The sequence below is a fragment of the Coloeus monedula genome (assembly GCF_965178545.1).
Source record: "Coloeus monedula genome assembly, chromosome: 8".
NCBI lineage: Eukaryota > Metazoa > Chordata > Aves > Passeriformes > Corvidae > Coloeus > Coloeus monedula.
In genome coordinates, this window is record NC_138788.1 from 981,147 (window position 1) to 999,905 (window position 18,759).

General features: G+C 50.9%; 1 protein-coding gene across 1 annotated transcript in view; it reads right to left on the reverse strand.

The window, feature by feature from the left end:
• The window catches only part of PAPSS2 (3'-phosphoadenosine 5'-phosphosulfate synthase 2), a 40,305-nt gene that overhangs the window by 18,313 nt on the left and 3,233 nt on the right, over window positions 1–18,759 (reverse strand). The gene's annotated exons all lie outside the window — the stretch shown is intronic.

Genomic DNA, 18,759 nt, shown 5'->3' on the forward strand with positions numbered 1-18,759 from the left:
CAAATCAGCAGTTGGGGACTGAAATCTGCCTCTCTGAGGGCTCCCAGCTCAGGCGTTTCCTTATCTCGGAATGAGATGATGTCACTACTCTCATTTCCTCGATGCAGAAAAGCCAGTGACTCATCCTGCGCTCCTACATTTTTGGGATAAACTTGCAAGGCCAGGACAGATGTTATAAAAACAATCTCCCCGTCTTCATTCCTGAAATCTGAAGGGACAGCTGCAGGGGCAACAAATATTTAACAAACAAAGCATTTCGTCAGGCACTGACAAAAATAACAATTTAAGCACGAAACCCCTCCATGGTTGCCCAGTTTTTAATATTCAGAGCAGCTCTGCTAAATGATCTCCTGCAGATGAACCCGCCTGAGCAGTTGGGCCCCTGTTCCTTTTGCAAACAATGGGTTTGCAATGTCAATTGCAGAAGAAATGCCTTGGTTTGATGCTTGCCAGGAAAACCACCCAGAACACACAGCCCTGCTTCTCTACCTTCTTCTGGAGAAAAAGATCGCGTTACAGAAATGGGAAACTGAGTGTCAGTCCCTCAGATTGCAGGGACAAGAGGAAAAGGGGGCAAAGGTACAGATTCTGACTACACATTAACCTCAGTATCAAAAAAAGTTTCCAGGCAGGAAGTGTATCCACATGTAAATAATTTCCCCCCCCCCGAATATGAGATTCGGGAATTTAATCAGTGGGCTGTGGTTCTCTGTGGTACATACGGCACTGTACATGCCCCGCCTCCTGCCGCGGCAGGACAGGCACCCTATCCCTGAAAACATGCCGGGATTCCTGCTCCGAGCACCCTGCAAAGGAGAACCAGGCCAGGACACCGCCAGCTGAGCTCAACTGCGGGACACAGGCACACACACACAGGCTGTGCTGGGCAGGGACACCTCGGGAGTGCAGCCGAGCCACAGAGTCCTCTGGTCACTGACCGAGCCACGTCCCACTCCACCAACGCCATCCCTGGGACAGCTCCAAAAACTGGTTCTGCAAACTGAGCCCACCTCAGCTCTCGATGGTATGGGGGTAAGATACCCCCTCTGAACATGCCCAGGATATCCCTCTCAGGAAAGAAATCCTCTGTCTTTAGAGCAGCTCCAGTGGTTTCATGAGCAGTGGGAGCTACAGAGGATCTGTGTTCCAAGCAGCTTCATCAGCTGTGTGAAATACATCTATTTCTGAGCCCAGGGCAGGGAACAGAGCTGGGAACGGAGCTGGAGCCCCAGGAGCGGCTGAGGGAGCTGGGAAAGGGGCTGAGCCTGGAGCAAAGGAGGCTCAGGGGGGACCTTGTGGCTCTGCACAAGTCCCTGACAGGAGGGGGCAGCCGGGGGGGTCGGGCTCTGCTGCCAGGGAACAGGGACAGGACAAGGGGAAACGGCCTCAGGCTGGGCCAGGGGAGGCTCAGCTTGGACAGCAGCAGGAATTTCCCCATGGAAAGGGTGCTCAGGCCTTGGCAGGGGCTGCCCAGGGAGCTTTGGAGTGCCCATGCCTGGAGGTGCCCAAGGAAGGGCTGGAGGTGGCACTCAGTGCTCTGGGCTGGGGACAAGGTGGGCATCGGGCACAGCTTGGACTCCGTGGGCTGGGAGGGCTTTTCCAGCCTCAGGGATCCTGGGATTCTGTAAAAGAACTCATCCTCCTGTGAGGCTTCTCCTCTCCAGGGCCCAGTGGCAGCCTGATGAAAGGGAAAAGCTGGACTGCAGCCCAGGCTGGTGGGGTCTCAGTGCCGTGGCCACAGGGTACCTCTCCCTGCCTCAGGTTGGATGTCCAGCCTTGAACCTGGTGTCTTGTGCCCCATGTGCCTGACTTTGCAGTGGTCAGCAGCAGGCCACAGGATACCTCTCTCCACCTCAGCATCTTTTTCAGGGTTTTCAAACTGCAAAAGCAGCAGCAGCAGGAAGGAACGTAGGGGAACTTGGCCAGGAGCACCACGCAGGACACGGTTAAATGGGGGAATTTTGCCTGGCGGGCCAAAAGTTCACTTGGCTGGAAAAAATCATTACAATGAATTCATGGAAGGAAAGTTCATGAGGGACTATCAGGAGGAAAGGCACAGCCTCTGGTATCTCAGCTCGTAAATCAGTGGAAAGGGGGACAATGCACTGATGTCCCAGCCATAAACTCTTTCCTGGCTCCCACTCTCGGCTGCTGCTGGAAACGACAGATGGGGCCAAAGAGACCTTCCTCTCACTCAGCACCTCCTCAGTGCCCTGGGAATTTCTGCTGGATGAAGACAGGGCTGTTTTCACTGCTGTACCACTGACTGTGCCACCCTACAAAACCAGCTGCAGGAGGCAAGGCCAAGTTGAGGACTAAAGGAGGATGAAATTTTCCTGCCCCATCTCCCTGTGCATCTGAGCCCCACAAGCTGCAAGATGGGCTTTTAATGTGTGAGTGCACCCAGGGTTACCTAGAGCCTGGCCCAAGTCAGCACCGAGGATGTCGTACTCTTCCTGAACGAGTGCCTGCTCAGCATTTCCCCTCCCTCCCTAAAGCAGGCGGAGGCACAGCTCTGAGTCATTCCATGCTGCTCAAAGGCTGGTCCAAGGACAGTTCAACATTTTCCTCGGAGATTATTGTTAGTTGGCCCCTCAAATATTCATGTAAACTCCCAGCATCTCTCAGAGGGTGGCACAGCCCCCAGTTTTACAGCCACAGAAGGGTAGTGGAGAATAAGACCAACAGCAGATGAAGACTTCAGCTTCCACAATATTTAAGACAGAAAAATGCCCCATGTTTGAAGAGCAGCTCCCCCGGACTTCAGGCTGCACCTCTGAGAGCTCGACACTCCTCACATCCATCCCCAGGGGCTCAGATCAGCTTTCCAGAGATGCAGTGAGCTGCCCCAGCCATGGCTGGTGGGGGACTCATCAGCCCAGGGGCAGGTGCCCAGCTCAGACCCCCACAGCAGCCCTCTAAAAAAATACCCTCCTCTAAAATGACTTTTCCCCCTCTCTTCCCACGCTCACTGGCAACACAACCTGATGATCTTCCCATCAGAAGGGCTGGGCCTGCCTGAAAAATGACCTCCCGCCCAATCACATTTTTTGCACCACAATGGGAAGCTAAAAAACAGTTTGATATTGAAGAAAACATTTTGTTCTGCCAGAGAGGCCGCAAAGACCCGCAGGTCAGAAAGTCTTGGAAATGTAGGTGCAAACGGTTGTTTTCCAGCAATGCACAGAAAAAGCTCATCTCAACAACCCACAAAGTGCTGCAGCTAACAGAAAATAAAATCAAATCTATGTAAACCAACTCCTTCCTCAAGCTCTGCTCTCCCAACACATTTTGGCACCCACTCAGCAGACAAAGCTTTTGACACATGGAGTTGTAACTGAGCCAAGCTGTGAGCAAAGGAGCAAAGACCACTCTGGGAGGGATGTGAGGCAGTGCTAGTGAGGAACTACCAGCCCCACAGGCAAATCCCGACTTCCCAGCATCCCACGGCATGACGCATAGCCAGGGCTTTTTTGCATCCCTCCTTTTGTTAATGATCCACTCCGTGTACATTTTCTCTTGGAAATGATTAAGCTGTGAAACCATTAAGGAGCTATTTCTCACTCCCTTCAGCTGTGACACCCTGCTCACGATAACAGCAAATTCATAAATGGCAACCTGAATTACACAGCCTTTCTCTTAATGGATCTTTGAGAAGCAAAGTGCACAAGCAGCGTGACCAAGGTACAGGCTCAGGCATTCACACAGGCCCTGCACGCCACTTATCTCTTGGGGGCCTGTACAGCTGTAAGTTTATCTAAAACACCTTTTCATTTCTAAAGGCACCCTCCAGGATCAACATCAGCCCAGCTAAAATCAAAAAAAAAAAAAAAAAAAAGGCAAATATGCCAGTGTTTGTCTTGAAAACCCTCCAGAAAAACAAAATCTCCATGGCCTAAATCTAAGCTGCAGCTGCAGTGCACATGTCTGGGTAGTGTGGGGGCTTCAGCATCAGCTGCTGATTGACTAAAAGCTCTTGCAGGGGCTGCCCAAGGAGGGCATGGATGGAACCCTACACCCCTGGATTTTGGCATGGATTTGTAAGTGGCTGTGACTTGATCTGTGCAGAGAAACCAGAGGAGGCTGGAGTCTGTATTTATCCCGGAGTCCAGCAGCGGGACAGGAAGGAAGGCGCTGACTCAAAGTGCTTCCACTCAGAGCTGCAGGAGCTACAGGTGGGTTTCGAGGCCCTGGCCACCCCCTGGTGGCTAGCCACCCCCACACCAACCTCCTCCAGCAGCAGCAGAGGTGCTCAGCTGGTGAGCCCTGGGAGACAGAGAGATCCCAAAGAGCCACTAGTCCTGTTGGGAAAGCAGAAGATGAACCTCGGAGCTCAGCTGCAGGGGTCAGGCCTGCCCTACCTGCTCTCTCCTCACAGGGAAGGGCTGTTCAGGCAGGAAATATCCATCCCAGCAGAAAAACCCTTCCCTTTCTCCGTGTGCACGGTCCTGGCAGCTGCTCTGTCCCCACACAGCCCCCTGGAACACAGCCCCTTGCTGCTCCTGCTGCCGTGGCACTGCCAGGGGACACCAGCCAAGCCCTCCTGCACTCGGGGACTGTCCCCCACAGCCCCCAACTCACAGCTTCTGGGGCTGCACCCCACCACAATGGTTTTTTAATTCCCCAACGCCTGGAGGGCTCAAGCATGGAAAGGAGAAGGCATTCATATTTAGGAACCTGCAACTTTTCCTGGCTTTTCTTCCCTGAAATTCCCCAAATTGAACCTGCCTGCTCTTACAGGGCAGAGTGTGGTTATTAAACACTGGCCTGGCACACTGGCAGCCCAAGTGAATGAAACAGCAAGGTGGGGGCAAGAGACTGGAAAGGGAACTTTCTAAATAATAGCGAAGGGCTTCAGAAAACTGGGAGAAGAGGGAAGAGAGTTATAATTAACACAGCGACAAAAGTTAATCACCTCACCTTTCCATGGTCTTCAAAGAAAAGAGAGATAAAGCAAACAAAGCAATAGAAAATAAACCAAGAAATCCCAAGCATGTGATGAGCAGCTGGAAAACAATCACCTTTGGATGTCACGGTGCAATGAGTTGGGCACCGTGTTCCACAAAATCAATCATGCTGTAAGAACAAGGCTTGGGACTCGCTGGATCAAACACGAGTTTTATAAAACTCGCTTTCTTGAGTGACTCAGCCCAGAGCAAGCCACGCTAATTCCCTGAAATCAGGGCTCTGCTGCCCTGTCCCCTGGGCAGTGTCACTGCGATGAGCTACTCAGAGCTGCTTTGAAAATAAACAGCTTTCAAGATGTTTTGCTCTTTACGTTGAAGGCAACAGTTACGAGTGAGAGGAGATGAATGCATGGTTTGGGTGTTTTAATAAGCTTTTTCTTTCATGTTGCTTTGCAATTAAACTGATGGAGATGTACATATGTTCCTGCTCTGCCTGGGATATCACTCAGTCCATCTGAACTCTGCCCTGCAGCTCCAGTTTTTTTTTCAACATGAGAGTAGTTTTTAGGCAAAGAAATTATGCCTCTTTCCTCAGGGTTGATGCCTGATCTTGTGGGTTTGTTGCTCCTGTTTAAATAAATTTAAATAAGCCCACATCATTTGCACGTAAGCCCTACACAAACACAAGTGAGCCAGCAGAAGTTCCAGCTCTGTGACGGAGCTGGGCTGCGGAGGCACATCCCGCTGCAAGCCGGGGGTGCCACACCAGTCTGATTCCTGGAGATGCTGCTGCGAGGCCAGGCAGGGGACAAAGCTGAAACACTTCCCCTGAGAAGGGCAGTTTCAGCACTCGGCTCTCATTCTCCCTAAGCACCTGCAAGGGCACCCAAAGAGAAGCCCCACTCGCCGGGGGCAGGACTCCCAGCGCCTCCATCCCATGGGATGCGCTGAGCTGCACTTTCCACGCAGCCCCGGGGACACAAAGCCACGCAGGCAGTCACCCTGCCAGGGCAGGGCCGTGCCCGTGGCTCTGGGCTCCGTGGCAGGCTGCCCTGGAGCACACTGCACCATCTGTGTCCTCCTGCCCGTCCGGGAAACGCCGCTCGGCGGGCAGAGGCAGCGAGCGGCGGAAATACCGGCGGCGGGGCCGCAGGTGTGGGGAGAACGAGCTGCTCTCTCGACAGAGCTCAAAGAACCCCTCAGCCCTGAAAGCCACGCTGTGCAAGAGCCCACACAATAAACAAGGGCAGGCCCACAGCTCCACCTCGCTCACTGCAACCCCTTCATGCTGTGCTTGCTCCTGAGAGCAGGGTTTGCCACTGAGGCACACAGGAGGGCTGTGTGAGGAACATTAAAGGCTTTAAGGTCATCATTACAGACCGTTCTTCTCCCTGAAAAGTCAGTCCCGAAACTGGCCAGAAATGAATGCTTTCTGTCAGTGAGGGCTGGGAACAGTAGGACACTGCCTGGCACGTAGAGGACTTCATAACTCTTGCAGTGTCATGAGCAGAAATGAAGAGAGCACAGAGCATTTCCACATTAACCAGCCAAAGAGAGATTCCTGCACACCACGACTCTGGTCTTCCTTCACACAAGGCAGAATTAAGGTACCATGTTCATTTTTAAGGACATCACGTGTAGAGCAAAAAAAAAAAAAAAAAAACAAACAAAACCAACCCCATTAAGTTTTCTTCTTTGTACTTTGCCATAAGCTTTGAGAAATAAATGTGTGTGCAATTAAAGCATCCTCAAACCGGCCTCAAACTCCAGAGAGCACTCAGGCTGAATTTAGGATTTAAATCCTGGGCTTCTAGATATTCAGTTTCCAAAATGAGGAGCACTGTCAAATAACACAGTGGTCCATCTCACAACAGCTGGCACTGCTGTGCCTTTCCAAAATTGACAGCTGACCAACATCACCTGCGAAACGCAGCTCTGACATCCCCTCAGCCAGTGAATTAAGCTGGTAACACGGAGCCTCTCAAAACCACGTCTGTGGGACAAAGATTAATACACCACCCACACGACGAAACTGTGGTAAGACTGAGGTTTTATTAGCAACAAGGATTTTTAGGAGTAATAAGGATTCGTGTTACTGGGAGAACAAAGAATGGGGATTAAGAAAGGGGCAACAGAAGGATGATCCTACTGCTGTATCAATAGGGATCTCAATAGGATAAATTACTGTATCTTCATTTTAAGATTGAACGCCTTTGGCTGTTGCAGCTACAAAAGGTGTCACAAAAAATCGTCTGTGTGCACAAAAAAAAAAAAAGGTCAAAGGACCCTGAACAAAGTGAAGTTCCTTATCCCGTGCCTTTGATATAAACTGGAGATGGTTGAAACCAAGGTGCTGAGGTTGCAATTGGGAGAGAGAACTTCCTTTGCACTCTGTGCAACCACATCTTTCTGACAAGGGACAGGAAGATCACAAATGGGACATCACCATTTCACCATCACTCCCCAAACCTCTTGTAATTGGCAAAATCACGCCTTTTCTCACTCCATCAGATACCTGGCAGATAAGCACACAAAAATCCGCCTACAGCTGTCAAGCTGATAGCATCTGTTTTGACAGCCACGGCACAAAGGTCAGCCACAAACTTGCTTATAAAGGTCATTTTTCCAGCCCAGGGTGGAGGCAAAGGAGAGGGATTATTCTGGAAGTTCAGTAATGCCTCTCTCCTGTCACAGCAATGAACAGAACTCCCATACACAGCTCACGACTTGCACCTCCCCTGCCTGAAATAATCCCTAAACCACAGGTTTTTGCGTTTCCAAGAACATCCTGCCTCACAAGCGCGCTTTGTTCCGCGTGGTTTTGGGTGCATTCCTCCCCGGACAGATTACCACTGTGTCCAAAATGCATCAAATCCATCGGAAAAGTTTATGGCAAACTAAAAAAGAAATCAAACCAACCAGCAAAAAGCAGCCCCAAAGACCTGCGTCAAGATTTCTTCTGGTTCTGATTTAAAACCTGGAAAACGTACGCGCAGCCAGAGGGACCCAGAGCTCCCATCCCAGATCCCGGGAGTGAGGGAGGGCGGCTGGCAAGCGGAACGCGATGTCTGGCTGCGGCCGGGATTTGCAATTTTAATTTCTAACTGAACTGTGTCCTGGCTATGGTTACTTCTCCTTGCTGTGTGTGTTCTAAAGCGCTGGCTGCGCAGCGATGCTGAGAGCCTGACGGAGGTGGTGACCGGCTCACCAACTCCTTCTCCGGGTGCCGCCGGGACACAGGACCCCCAGAAAGCCACGAGCGAGGCAGGCGCTGCCCCGACCTCCGGCCCCGCTGATCTGGAGGGGATCAGCGGGGACCGAAGCCGGCACAGGGGGACAGGTGCGGGCTGCGGCCGAATGCCCGCGGAGGATGCGCGGAGCGCCCGGCCAGCGCGTCCATCCCCGTCTCCCCGAGTGATGGATGGGCTGGCGAGCTCCGAGCGCGCCCCAGCAGAACGCCCCGCTGCCGCTGCCGGGGATCCCGGCGCCGGGCGGAGTGCCGGGGGCTCGGAGAGGGATCCGCGGGGACCGCCCGCCCGCCCGCCCGCCGCGCCCCGGCGCGTCCCTACCGTGTGCTCGCGGCTCGACATGGTGCTGCGGCGGCGGGCCCGGCGGGCCGGGGCTATAAGGGCTGCGGGACACGTAGCGCGGCCCTGGGCCGGCCCCTCTCGCCCTGCGCCCGCCCCCGCCGCCGCCTCCTCCGGCCCGGCCCCCGGGGGAACCGGGCAGGGCGCTCCGGGCCGGGGGTGCGGCCCCCAGCCCCGAAGGAGCGGGCAGCGCGGGCACGGCGCGCCCCGGCAGAGCCGACCGCAGGAAAGTGCCCCAAAATGAAGCGCTTGGGGCTTCTCCTGCCGCGGCCGGGCTCCAGGAGAGGGAGGAGGAACAGCAGCCCACACAACACCACTGGGCGAAGAAGCACCTCCAGAGGATGATGATAAAAATGATGTTTAAAACCAAGCAATGCTGGAGGCTGATCCCTGAGGGTTTGGCCAAAATACCAAAAAAGTTGAAAAGAAACACAGAGGAGCCTCCCGGCAAACAAAGCACAGCAGGTGAGGGGAAGAGAAACCCCCTGACTGACAGCTTTGCCCCAAATCCTCAGTTTTCCATTGCTGGAAAAGCTCGGATCCCAGAACGCTGCTGAAACAGAGGAAAGGACAGGCAATGTCCTGGTGGAGGGAAGCCCCCGTACAACCTTGGGATGGCCCGTGAGCCAGGGACGGAGGAAGGGCGATCCTGGTGGGTGGGTAATTTTACACCCGAGGGCGTGTGGTCCCATCCGGCATGGCACCCATCCTCCTGGCCCACTGCCTCCTGCTCTATCCCCATCCACCCATGGATCCATCCCACGGCTACAAGGATGGCTGTGCCAACTCTGCTGCCTCTCCTCTAGGAGGAGATACCTCACTTCTCATCGTGCCCAGAAGAGCAAGTGCTCCCTCCAGGTCCAACATGCTGAGCCTACTGTGGGCAGCTCCTGGGACCTGCTCAGCACATGATCACCAGCAGTCCATAAAAATACTCCTGTTTCATCTCTGCCCTTCATTCCAGCACGGTATAAAATCATTTATGCCCTGAGGAAAGCCCCTCGATGGAAAAGGAAAAAGGTGTTTGGACTTTGCAAAGCTCCCCAAGGTTCATTCTCCTGATGAACTGTTAAAACAGAAAATGGGAAACCCCATGAGAGCAGCGAAAGATAAATGGGGCTCCTCAAATGAAGTCTTGCTAAAGGAAGAACAGGGCCCACTGTGGGAAAACAAGGAGGTGAAGGAATGGGGCTGGAAGGAGGCAACAGCACCTGCTCAACCAACTCCTGAAGCCAGGCAGCTATTAGAGTGTGATCAGCTATCAGCTGAACTAATCCCCAGTGTAATTCCAGTTAAACCCATGGCATTACACTCGGGATTAACTCAGCTAAATAATGCCAGGGTCGCCTTTTCGCATCGCTCATTCTGTGCTTTTTTTCATATTGTTTTCCTCAATTAAGAGCAGATTAAATTTCTGCCACAGAAACAACCTGGCAAGGTTGGAAGAACAGGGAAAGAAGCCTGAACACCATATCCACTGGAAAAGTCCATCCTGGTACATTCAAATTCCCATCTTTACACCCTTTCCATGTTACCCTGCCTTTTTGTACCTTCAGTAAAGAAGAAGGGTGGAAAAAGTGCCCAGGAGACCAAGGCAAGCAGGGAAACACATTTACTGAAGAACGAGGAGCAGCACGAAGGGATTTGTGAAGAAGAAAAGGCACAAAGAGGGGCTCCTGTAACAACAGACCACTCTGAACCATCCTGGCCTGACACAACTAGTCCTAGAGGGGGCATTTTTGAAGGAAAACAACTTTTTTTCATTAAAAGTGAGCTGTGGAAAGGAAAGGGGGAAGACAGAAAACTAGTGTTACAATATAACAGAAAAATCAGCATCCAGAGCATGTAACACCTCCATGTTTCCCCTAGATACCTATCAGTGAGGCAGAAATGAGTCAACATTATCTCCATTTGTTGCATCATTCCTCACTTCTAACTTCATCAAAGTTATTTCCCTTCTAGGAATTAAACTGACTGCTCAAAACCTGCCTGAGAATTTGAGCAAATAATATTTGGTGTATAAGAGATCCAAGGGTTTTCCACCTATTTTTCCCAAGCACAATGCAAAGAACAGTACTAACTTTTGTTACATTAAGCTACAATAACTAAATGCATTTGGTTATTGCCACAAGTTTTAATTTGTTTGGGGCTTTTCAAGGAAGTAACTGATGAAACAGAATCAGAAATAAAGCAAGAAAGAAAAAAATCTAGTTGCTTACCTCAAGAGACACACAAATTAGTGACACTCAATTTTCACTGAAGAACTCCTTGGGCTATTGAACAAGAGCTTCAGCCTCATGCAGCCGGGGAAAGCAGCAGCATCCCAGCAAAGCTGCCCCTGGATCCCTGGCAGTGCCCAAGGCCAGGCTGGACATTGGGGCTTGGAGCAGCCTGGGACAGTGGGAGGTGTCCCTGCCCATGGCAGGGGTGGCACTGGATGGGCTTTGGGGTCCCGTTCTACTCAAACCATTCTGTGATTTTATGATTACAGGGAATATTTTTTATTTGTGGGGATTCTCAGTCTGCTTACAGGAGACTGTTGTTCCTCTCCTTACTGGGAAGGACAAAAGGAAGTTATGCCCCTGTGACTTGCCCTTGTGCACTTGGATTCAGCATTTTCCTGCAAAGTCTGTAACACCCTGACACCCCAATCTCAAAGAGACAATAATTCCCTAGAGAAAAAGCTCTTTTAGGAGCCCATTGTGCAACCTGTTACACTAACAGAGTAAAATCTACACATAACTCCCCCAAACAGGCCCAGCAAGCAGCTGCTTGTGAGGCATATGCTACATCCATCTTCCCCATTCCAAATAACCTTCTTAGTCAAAATTCCTATCCCAGCATCACCCAAGGAATTACCCCAAAGCACCAACACTCAGGTCAATGCTCACAAGCTGGCCGTGATGTGATAAGCTCACCACCACCTTCTGCCACTTGCAAGCGGGCAGAGGTGGAAATGAAGAGGCCACATCCTTTCAGCTCTGAGACATCAGCCTCAGTAGTGCTGCAGCCTCACGGCGAGTGCCATGGAAGGAGAGGGCTGTGCCCTGCAGTGCTGGCCCACATGGAAGGTAAAGGGGTGGGGTCACTGTCTCTGACTTTGCACAGCTACGCTCTTAAACCCTCGCAGGAATTCCCTCATTCGAGGACTGCTAGGTGGAAAAGCACTCCACTACTCCCTGCACTCAAAACTACTCCACTACTGCTGCCTCTGCTCTTGTTTATTCACTTTCCTAGCACTGGGGAACCTGCAGATGAAGGTTCAGTGCTGTGCTTAGGTTTTCCAATCCATGGAGACACAGCTGTCATCTTTAGCACCATTTCTTCTCAGATTCTCTGGCTTTGTTTTTCCAAAGGGCCAGGGGAGGCTGTCACCCCAATTAATGGAGCATCCTTCAGTCACTGGGAGTGTGACAAATTGTGCTCATCCTGTCCCCAATGCATTAGGATCAGTACCTTTGAAATCTGAATATCCCCCAGCTGAACACGGTAACACCTCTGGCATCAGCCCGCAGAGATACCAGAGACACCGAACTGCCCCAACAAGCACTTCCAGCTTCTCCACCTCACCTTTCACCCTTTGCACAAAGGGGCTTGAATTCTGTGTGTAAGTCAAGGGTGGCTCTGCAGCCCTAAAGCCTCACTTTCTGTCAAATCAGAAATAAGCTATGAAAGCAAAGCACAGATTGCTGGAAGCACCAGAGATACAGGGTAGGGCATTACCTCCTGGAGTCGGCAATTAGGACTTTAATGAGAACAGGAAGTGTTTCTTCCTCTCCTTTTTCTATAATTCAAACACACAGGATCATCCCCAACTTTCAGAAAGCTGTTTGAGGGAGCAAGAGCTCCAGAAGTGACAAGCAAGCAGCCACTGAAGCCTCCAGCACTGGCAACACCCGCTGCTGTTGGGGACTGCCACAGCCAGCCAGAAACCAAATTCAAAACCAGTTTGCCAGGATTTCACAATGGGACAGAGGAGCCCAAGCCAGGAACAAGCTCTGCACCTACTTGGGTCTTCTCATAGTGCCGCAGAGCTCACTTTAAACAACCCAGAGCTGGGATTGCCAGGCCGGGTTTTTAGTGCTCCAGTGACACGACCACTCCTGCTCCCCCATCAGGATCCTGCTTTCCCACATCCCCTCCAGGCTGCACTGACAGTTCTGAAGGTTCCCAGTGCAACTGGTCCAGCCATGGGGATGGCATCCCACACAGGCAGCACCTTTATGCAGCAAACCCCCATAATCATTATGGAAATGGTAAAAATAATTTAAAAAACCATAATCCCACAACTGCTTCTGTCATTCTCTTTTTTAGAGTGAGTACAAACGTGTCCTGTCCTCTGAGCACTGCTCAACACAGGATCCCAGGATGGGTCAGGCTGGAAAGAGCCACAGTGGGAACCTGGTGCCACTCATCCCAGGGCATAGGACTGTGTGCACACAGCTCTGGAATAGCCCCAGGGAGGAGACCCCAGAGCCTCTCTGGACAATGTGTTCAGGAGTGGGCACTGCCCAGTGAAGAAGTTCAGGTGCAACTTCCTGGGCATCAGCTTCTGCCCACCAGATCTGTAAACTAAGTTCTCACAGGGGTCCTTGGTTTTTCTCACTCACCTCTTTACTCTTATTTCTCTTTTTCCCTTTGCCTGTTTTTATAAACTTGCAGTGCCTTTGAGGTTTCCCTGCCAGCCCTGCAGAGCCCAGAGCAATCCCAGCTCCCACTTGGAGACAAGAGCTCATGCTCTCCTTCTGTTTGCACACCACGGCTGCAAGATATGAAATCTATAACATACAAAATATATATCCCTAGCAGGGCATGGACAACACTCTTCAAGGAAAGGAATGTTGATTTTACAAATATCTTTCTTTGGAAGCAAAACAAGGATTCTTATCCTTTTGTGGCGTGTCATATTGCAGTAAAGATATTTATTTATTGAGTGCAATTATCTACTACAGGTCCATTGCCTTTGCCCTATGCAATTTCTTATCCCTATCACAGACTTTGACCCATATCCTTACCTTGTTCCTTTTACAATAGCAGAATAAAGATCTCAGCTCCTGAAATTTTTTCAGACTCACTTTCCCTACAGTAATCTGGAAACCCAGGAAGTCAGATTAGAAGCCACATACGTCTTCTTCCAAAAGCAGGCTGGCAAAAAAAAAGGCCAAAGATACCAGGCTGGCTAAAACTGCCACCAGGACAGTCATGATTGAAGGAGAATCAGTTAAGGAAGAGCCCACTTAAAATCCAACCTTTTCAGGGCCAGGCAGTGTTAGAACTGGACAAGCACAGGCAGGTAAGGCAGTCAGCTCCTATCACATTTTGAAATCTAATTTCATCCTGATCCTTTTACAAAGCAGCCAGCTGTGTGTGACAGCAGCTCCTACCTGTCGCTCCCTCCATCTCCAGACTCCAGGCACCTGTGAGCAGGAGCAGCAAGCACTTTTTCAGCCAGCACAGGGAAAACCCCACAGTCCCCACCTGTTTTCACCTGTCTTCACTCCCGTGCAGCAACAGATTTAGGATCTGCAATACACTACTGGATTTCAGCATGTTTCCCCCTGTGCCATGTCCTAGTGGGATTTGTCACACAGATTTCCAGACAAGCTGTTGACTGTGACAGATGTGTGCTGCCACCATCTAAGAAGATTTACTGTTCTCACAGGAAGCCATGTGAAGGGAAACTTTTTCTGGTTTGGTAAACTCAATCTCAATTTTGCTATTTTTAGAATAATCCAGAGAAGCCTTTTTACCACTCTCATAGAAAAGAGACTCTTGGGTAGAGGTGATAAGCTTTAACAAAACTGGGTGTCATTTCCTAGTTGTGACATGTGTTGGGTGCTTTATTCAAACACTCATAGAACAGCCTGGGTTGGAAGGACCTTAAAGCCCATCCAGTGCCACCCCCTGCCATGGGCAGGGACACCTTCCACTGTCCCAGGCTGCTCCAAGCCCCAATGTCGAGCTTGGCCTTGGGCACTGCCAGGGATCCAGGGGCAGCCACAGTTCCTCTGGGCAAAGTGGCCCAATAACCACGATGGAGTTCAAAACTCCTGAAAGCTCTCCATTGCTGTACAGGCTGGAAACAATTCCTCATTTCCCAGCAGAGCTGTCTGCTCCAGCTTAGGTCTCTGCTCTGCAGGCTGCGTGTGGGAGCTGAGAAGTAGGTCACATGAGCCTCTGCAATTCCTTGTCTTGCCTCATCCAGCTGGAAGCTCCAAGCACACCCCCGGATTTGGCTTTGATGCCCAACTCCATCCCCGTGCCCAAAGCTGGGTGATCAACACATGCAGCACCTCCTGGGGGAAAAGAAAAAGAAAAGAAAGAAAAGAACCTGAACCTATCAAGAACCCTTTTGAGTCACCACCTTCCTGCCTGAGCAGGGACACGGAGCACAGGGGCACAGGACAGTCAGGCCATGGCATGCTGGGAGTGGCATTTGCTCCCAATTCTGCCTGGAAAGGATGGAGATGGAGACAGGGGAGATCTGCTCCATGGCAACACTGGAGAATCCATCTCACCTGCCCTCAAACCCAGGAGAAGAAAGGCAAAGGGGGAACCTCCTGTTTATCCCCAGGGATAATCAACTGCTGTAAACCCAAACATCCTCGCTGGTGAGTTCAGGGCAGAGCCTGCATTCCCTACAGAGGAAAGATGTGCTGTTCTTGGCCACACCAAGGCCCACGAGGGCTGAAGAACAGTCTGGTAATTCTGGGTTATGTGAGATGAAATCTGCACCCCACAGGCTTTCCTGCAAAGCCAAGTCTCAGCAGGACTTTGCATATACTTCATGCTTGAGAGGGCTGGGAGCACGAGGCCCTGGGGAAGCAGGTCCTGGATAATAAAAGCAGCAGGCATGCAGGCAAATAGAGAAGTGTGGGATATTGTTAGTAACACTCTATATTGCAAAAACCCAAATTTGTTCTGTGCAAATCCACATGCAAGGATTGACCTGTGGCACCCAGTGAGAAAGTTCTGTAGCAGAAGATGGGAACCAGAGCACAAAAACTCCATCGGGCCACAGAAAACAGCCCCTGACCAACCAAATAAAAATAAAAACCTCCCTGGCCTAATGATTAACCTTCCCAAGAGAAGAGGTGGGGAGGTCTCCCTGCCAGCAGCGAGATGTTTGTTAGGCCACATCTGCAAAACCAAGTACAATTGTGGTTGTTTAAGTTCAAAAGAACTGAAGTGGAACAAGCCAGCACACACCAGAAAGAAGTCAGGTGAGGAGGAGAGACGAAGAGGGACCAACTTACCAGATCTGGCAAAGCAAAGGCTGAAATGAGATGCAAGTGGCATCTCCAGAGGGATCAGGCAAGTCAATGACTGTGCCAGGACACAGAGCAGGGAGACAAAGGGTGAGTATAATGTTACAGGCTGAAAATCAAACCCCAGAGGACTTCAAATCCCTCTTCTGGCACATAAACCAGGAACTGGAACTTAGGGGGTTGAGTTTTTTACATTGATAGGTGGGTGAGAGGCTGGACACGACCTGGCTGTGTGTGCTGGCAGCCCAGAAAGCCAACTCTGTCCTGGCTGATCCAGCACAAAGGTGGGATCACAGAGGATTAAGAGCCATCTCCCTGTGCTTCAGACAGAACTATCTGATTGTTTGAAAATATTCCCTCTACCTCAAACCCTTGTATGTTTATTCTAACAAATCAATTATTCATTTCAAACTACCATCATTAAAAAACCAGGATATTTCACATTCATAAATATTAGGAAGAAAAGTTGTTCCCAATTTTCAGAAGTACTTTTAGGCAACCAAAACCCTCAGAGAGCAGCAAATAGCACTAACAGCAAGAAGGAGCAGTACATCATACACAGAGGACATCTTTGGGATGCTATTTTGTGTGTGGGAAGTGTGAAATAAAAACCTAGAAAAGTTCACAAGAATTATCATTTCACTCTTTTTCAAGTTAACCACACAGCCTCACCTTGAACAGTGTATGCAAGTGTGGCCCAGGAAATGTATTTATAGGCACAGGGTAAAACCACGCCAAAAATCAAAGTAGCAATGAGAAGAACAGAATAACTTCGGCACAAGGAATAAATAAGCAAGATAAGCCCCTCCCATGTGGGGAAATAGTTACAAGTAGCACAAGTGGGATGCAAAGAGGTCAAGCGTTGAACCCCTTTCCCAATAAAAGTGCTCTAAGGAATGGGATGAATTGCTGGTGTTGAGGAACACAACACTGAAAATGAGATCTGTATCACAAGAACAGCTCCAGAACACATGCCAAGCCTCACCATTTGCATATGGTAACTAACTCCGCTAATTGAGAATGTTGGAAGCTCCCACTGTTTTCAAATCACAGCTCCTGGAAACGTGGCTGAAATTCCAGTCTAGCAGGCGACTCAAATGAGAGCAGCTGGATCTTCCCAAGGCTCCAGCTGAGCTCCAGCATCCACCACATCCCACTGCCAAGCAAATCACAGAATCACAGAAGGGGCTGGGTTGGGTTGGAAGGACCCCAAAGCCCATCCAGTGCCACCCCTGCCATGGACAGGGACACCTTCCACTGTCCCAGGCTGCTCCAAGCCCTAATGTCCAGCCTGGCCTTGGGCACTGCCAGGGATCCAGGGGCAGCCCCAGCTGCTCTGGGCACCCTGTGCCAGGGCCTGCCCACCCTGCCAGGGAACAATTCCTTCCCAATATCCCATCCAGCCCTGCCCTCTGGCGCTGGGAAGCCATTCCCTGTGTCCTGGCCCTCCAGCCCTCGTAAAGAGTCTCTCTCCAGCTCTCCTGTAGCTCCTTCAGGCACTGCGAGGCCCCAGTGAGGTCACCCCAGAGCTTCTCCTCTCCAGGCTGAACAATCCCAGCTCTCCCAGCCTTTCCTCCCAGCAGAGCTGCTCCATCCCTCTGCTCATCCTGGAGCCTCCTCTGGACTCTCTCCAGCAGCTCCTGTGCTGGGCCCCAGGGCTGGGGCAGCTCTGCAGGTGGGGTCCCACCTGAGCAGGGCAGAATCCTGCCTTTGGGTTAGGAAAGCACCAGGAGAGCTGTGTAGAAGAGAAATTCCGGAAGAAAAATATATGAAGCTAAACACAAATCCACTTTCCTTAGCTCAAAAAAAATCCTGTAGCCACAATCAGGAGTTGATGGGGAATGTTTGCTCTGGCCCAATGTTCAAGGCACCATGTCCCACCGAAAGCCAGAGGGCACCAGGCTGAAGGACCTTCAGCCTGATCCCACCTGGATCCTCTTTTTGGAGTGGTCCCCAGGATCACCTGGGCACCTTCTATTTCTCTAAGAGGTTCAGGATTTGTTACCACAGCCAGGGAAGCATTTGAGAGCCACAGGTCACTAATGTGGACAAGCCTGCAGAGCTTTTCTGACTCAAATAAATAAATACAAAATTCACCTCGTTCCTTCCATACTACTCCTTCCACAATAATCCCTTCCCTGTAGACAAGGGATTTGCTTCTGTTAACTGAACACAGTAAGAGGAGTGCTCTAACCTTTCAGCAAAATGGCAGAAAAACAATGCTCCCTTTAAACCCTTTCTCAAAGGAATTGTAATTAAACAAGTAAGTGAATCCACCACCAAAAACCCCACATGCTGTTAGCCTGAACCTCCTCAGTCCTGATTTTACATATTGAAAGAAGCTGGAGAAAAAAAAAAGCTGTAAACACAATTATCTATATATAATCTTCATTTCTCACTTTTGGAAGCAAACAAGGGAGGGAATAAAGTCACACGGCCTTTACAGACATCTCCCTGTATCAGATCTGGAAGCAGAACCCAGCTCTGGCCTGGCATGTATTCCAGAGCCAACGAAAACCCTCTTCAAAAACATTATCAACATCAGAAACAGAGCAATTTAGAAATAGTTTTCTACTTACCGGACCACAAATCCTGAGAAATCAAGCAGAAAACCAGCACTCAGCAGCTGAACTGGATACAAAGGAGCTGCCGAGGCTTCATGAAGATTAATTTGAAGGTGGCAGCGTGTCAAAGCCAAAATGCAACCCACACCCCCAGCAGGCAAAAGCAACAGAAAGCACAGGCAGGACTCTGAAACAAAGCAAGGCCCTGCACACAGGGCCAAGGGCAGCCTCGCCAGCTCCTGACACTGCGGCGATGCACGGGCAGCTGGCCCCGGGACAGCGGGAAGGGGGGCAGGAAAGGGCGTTCGGCCGCTCCCTGGGGACACGGTGGGCACACCGAGGCACTGGCACTCGGCTGTGACGCTTCTGCTCAGGGTCCTGCCTGACCACCCTCTGCAGGACACGAGACCTTCACTCCAGGCCGGTCAGGTCA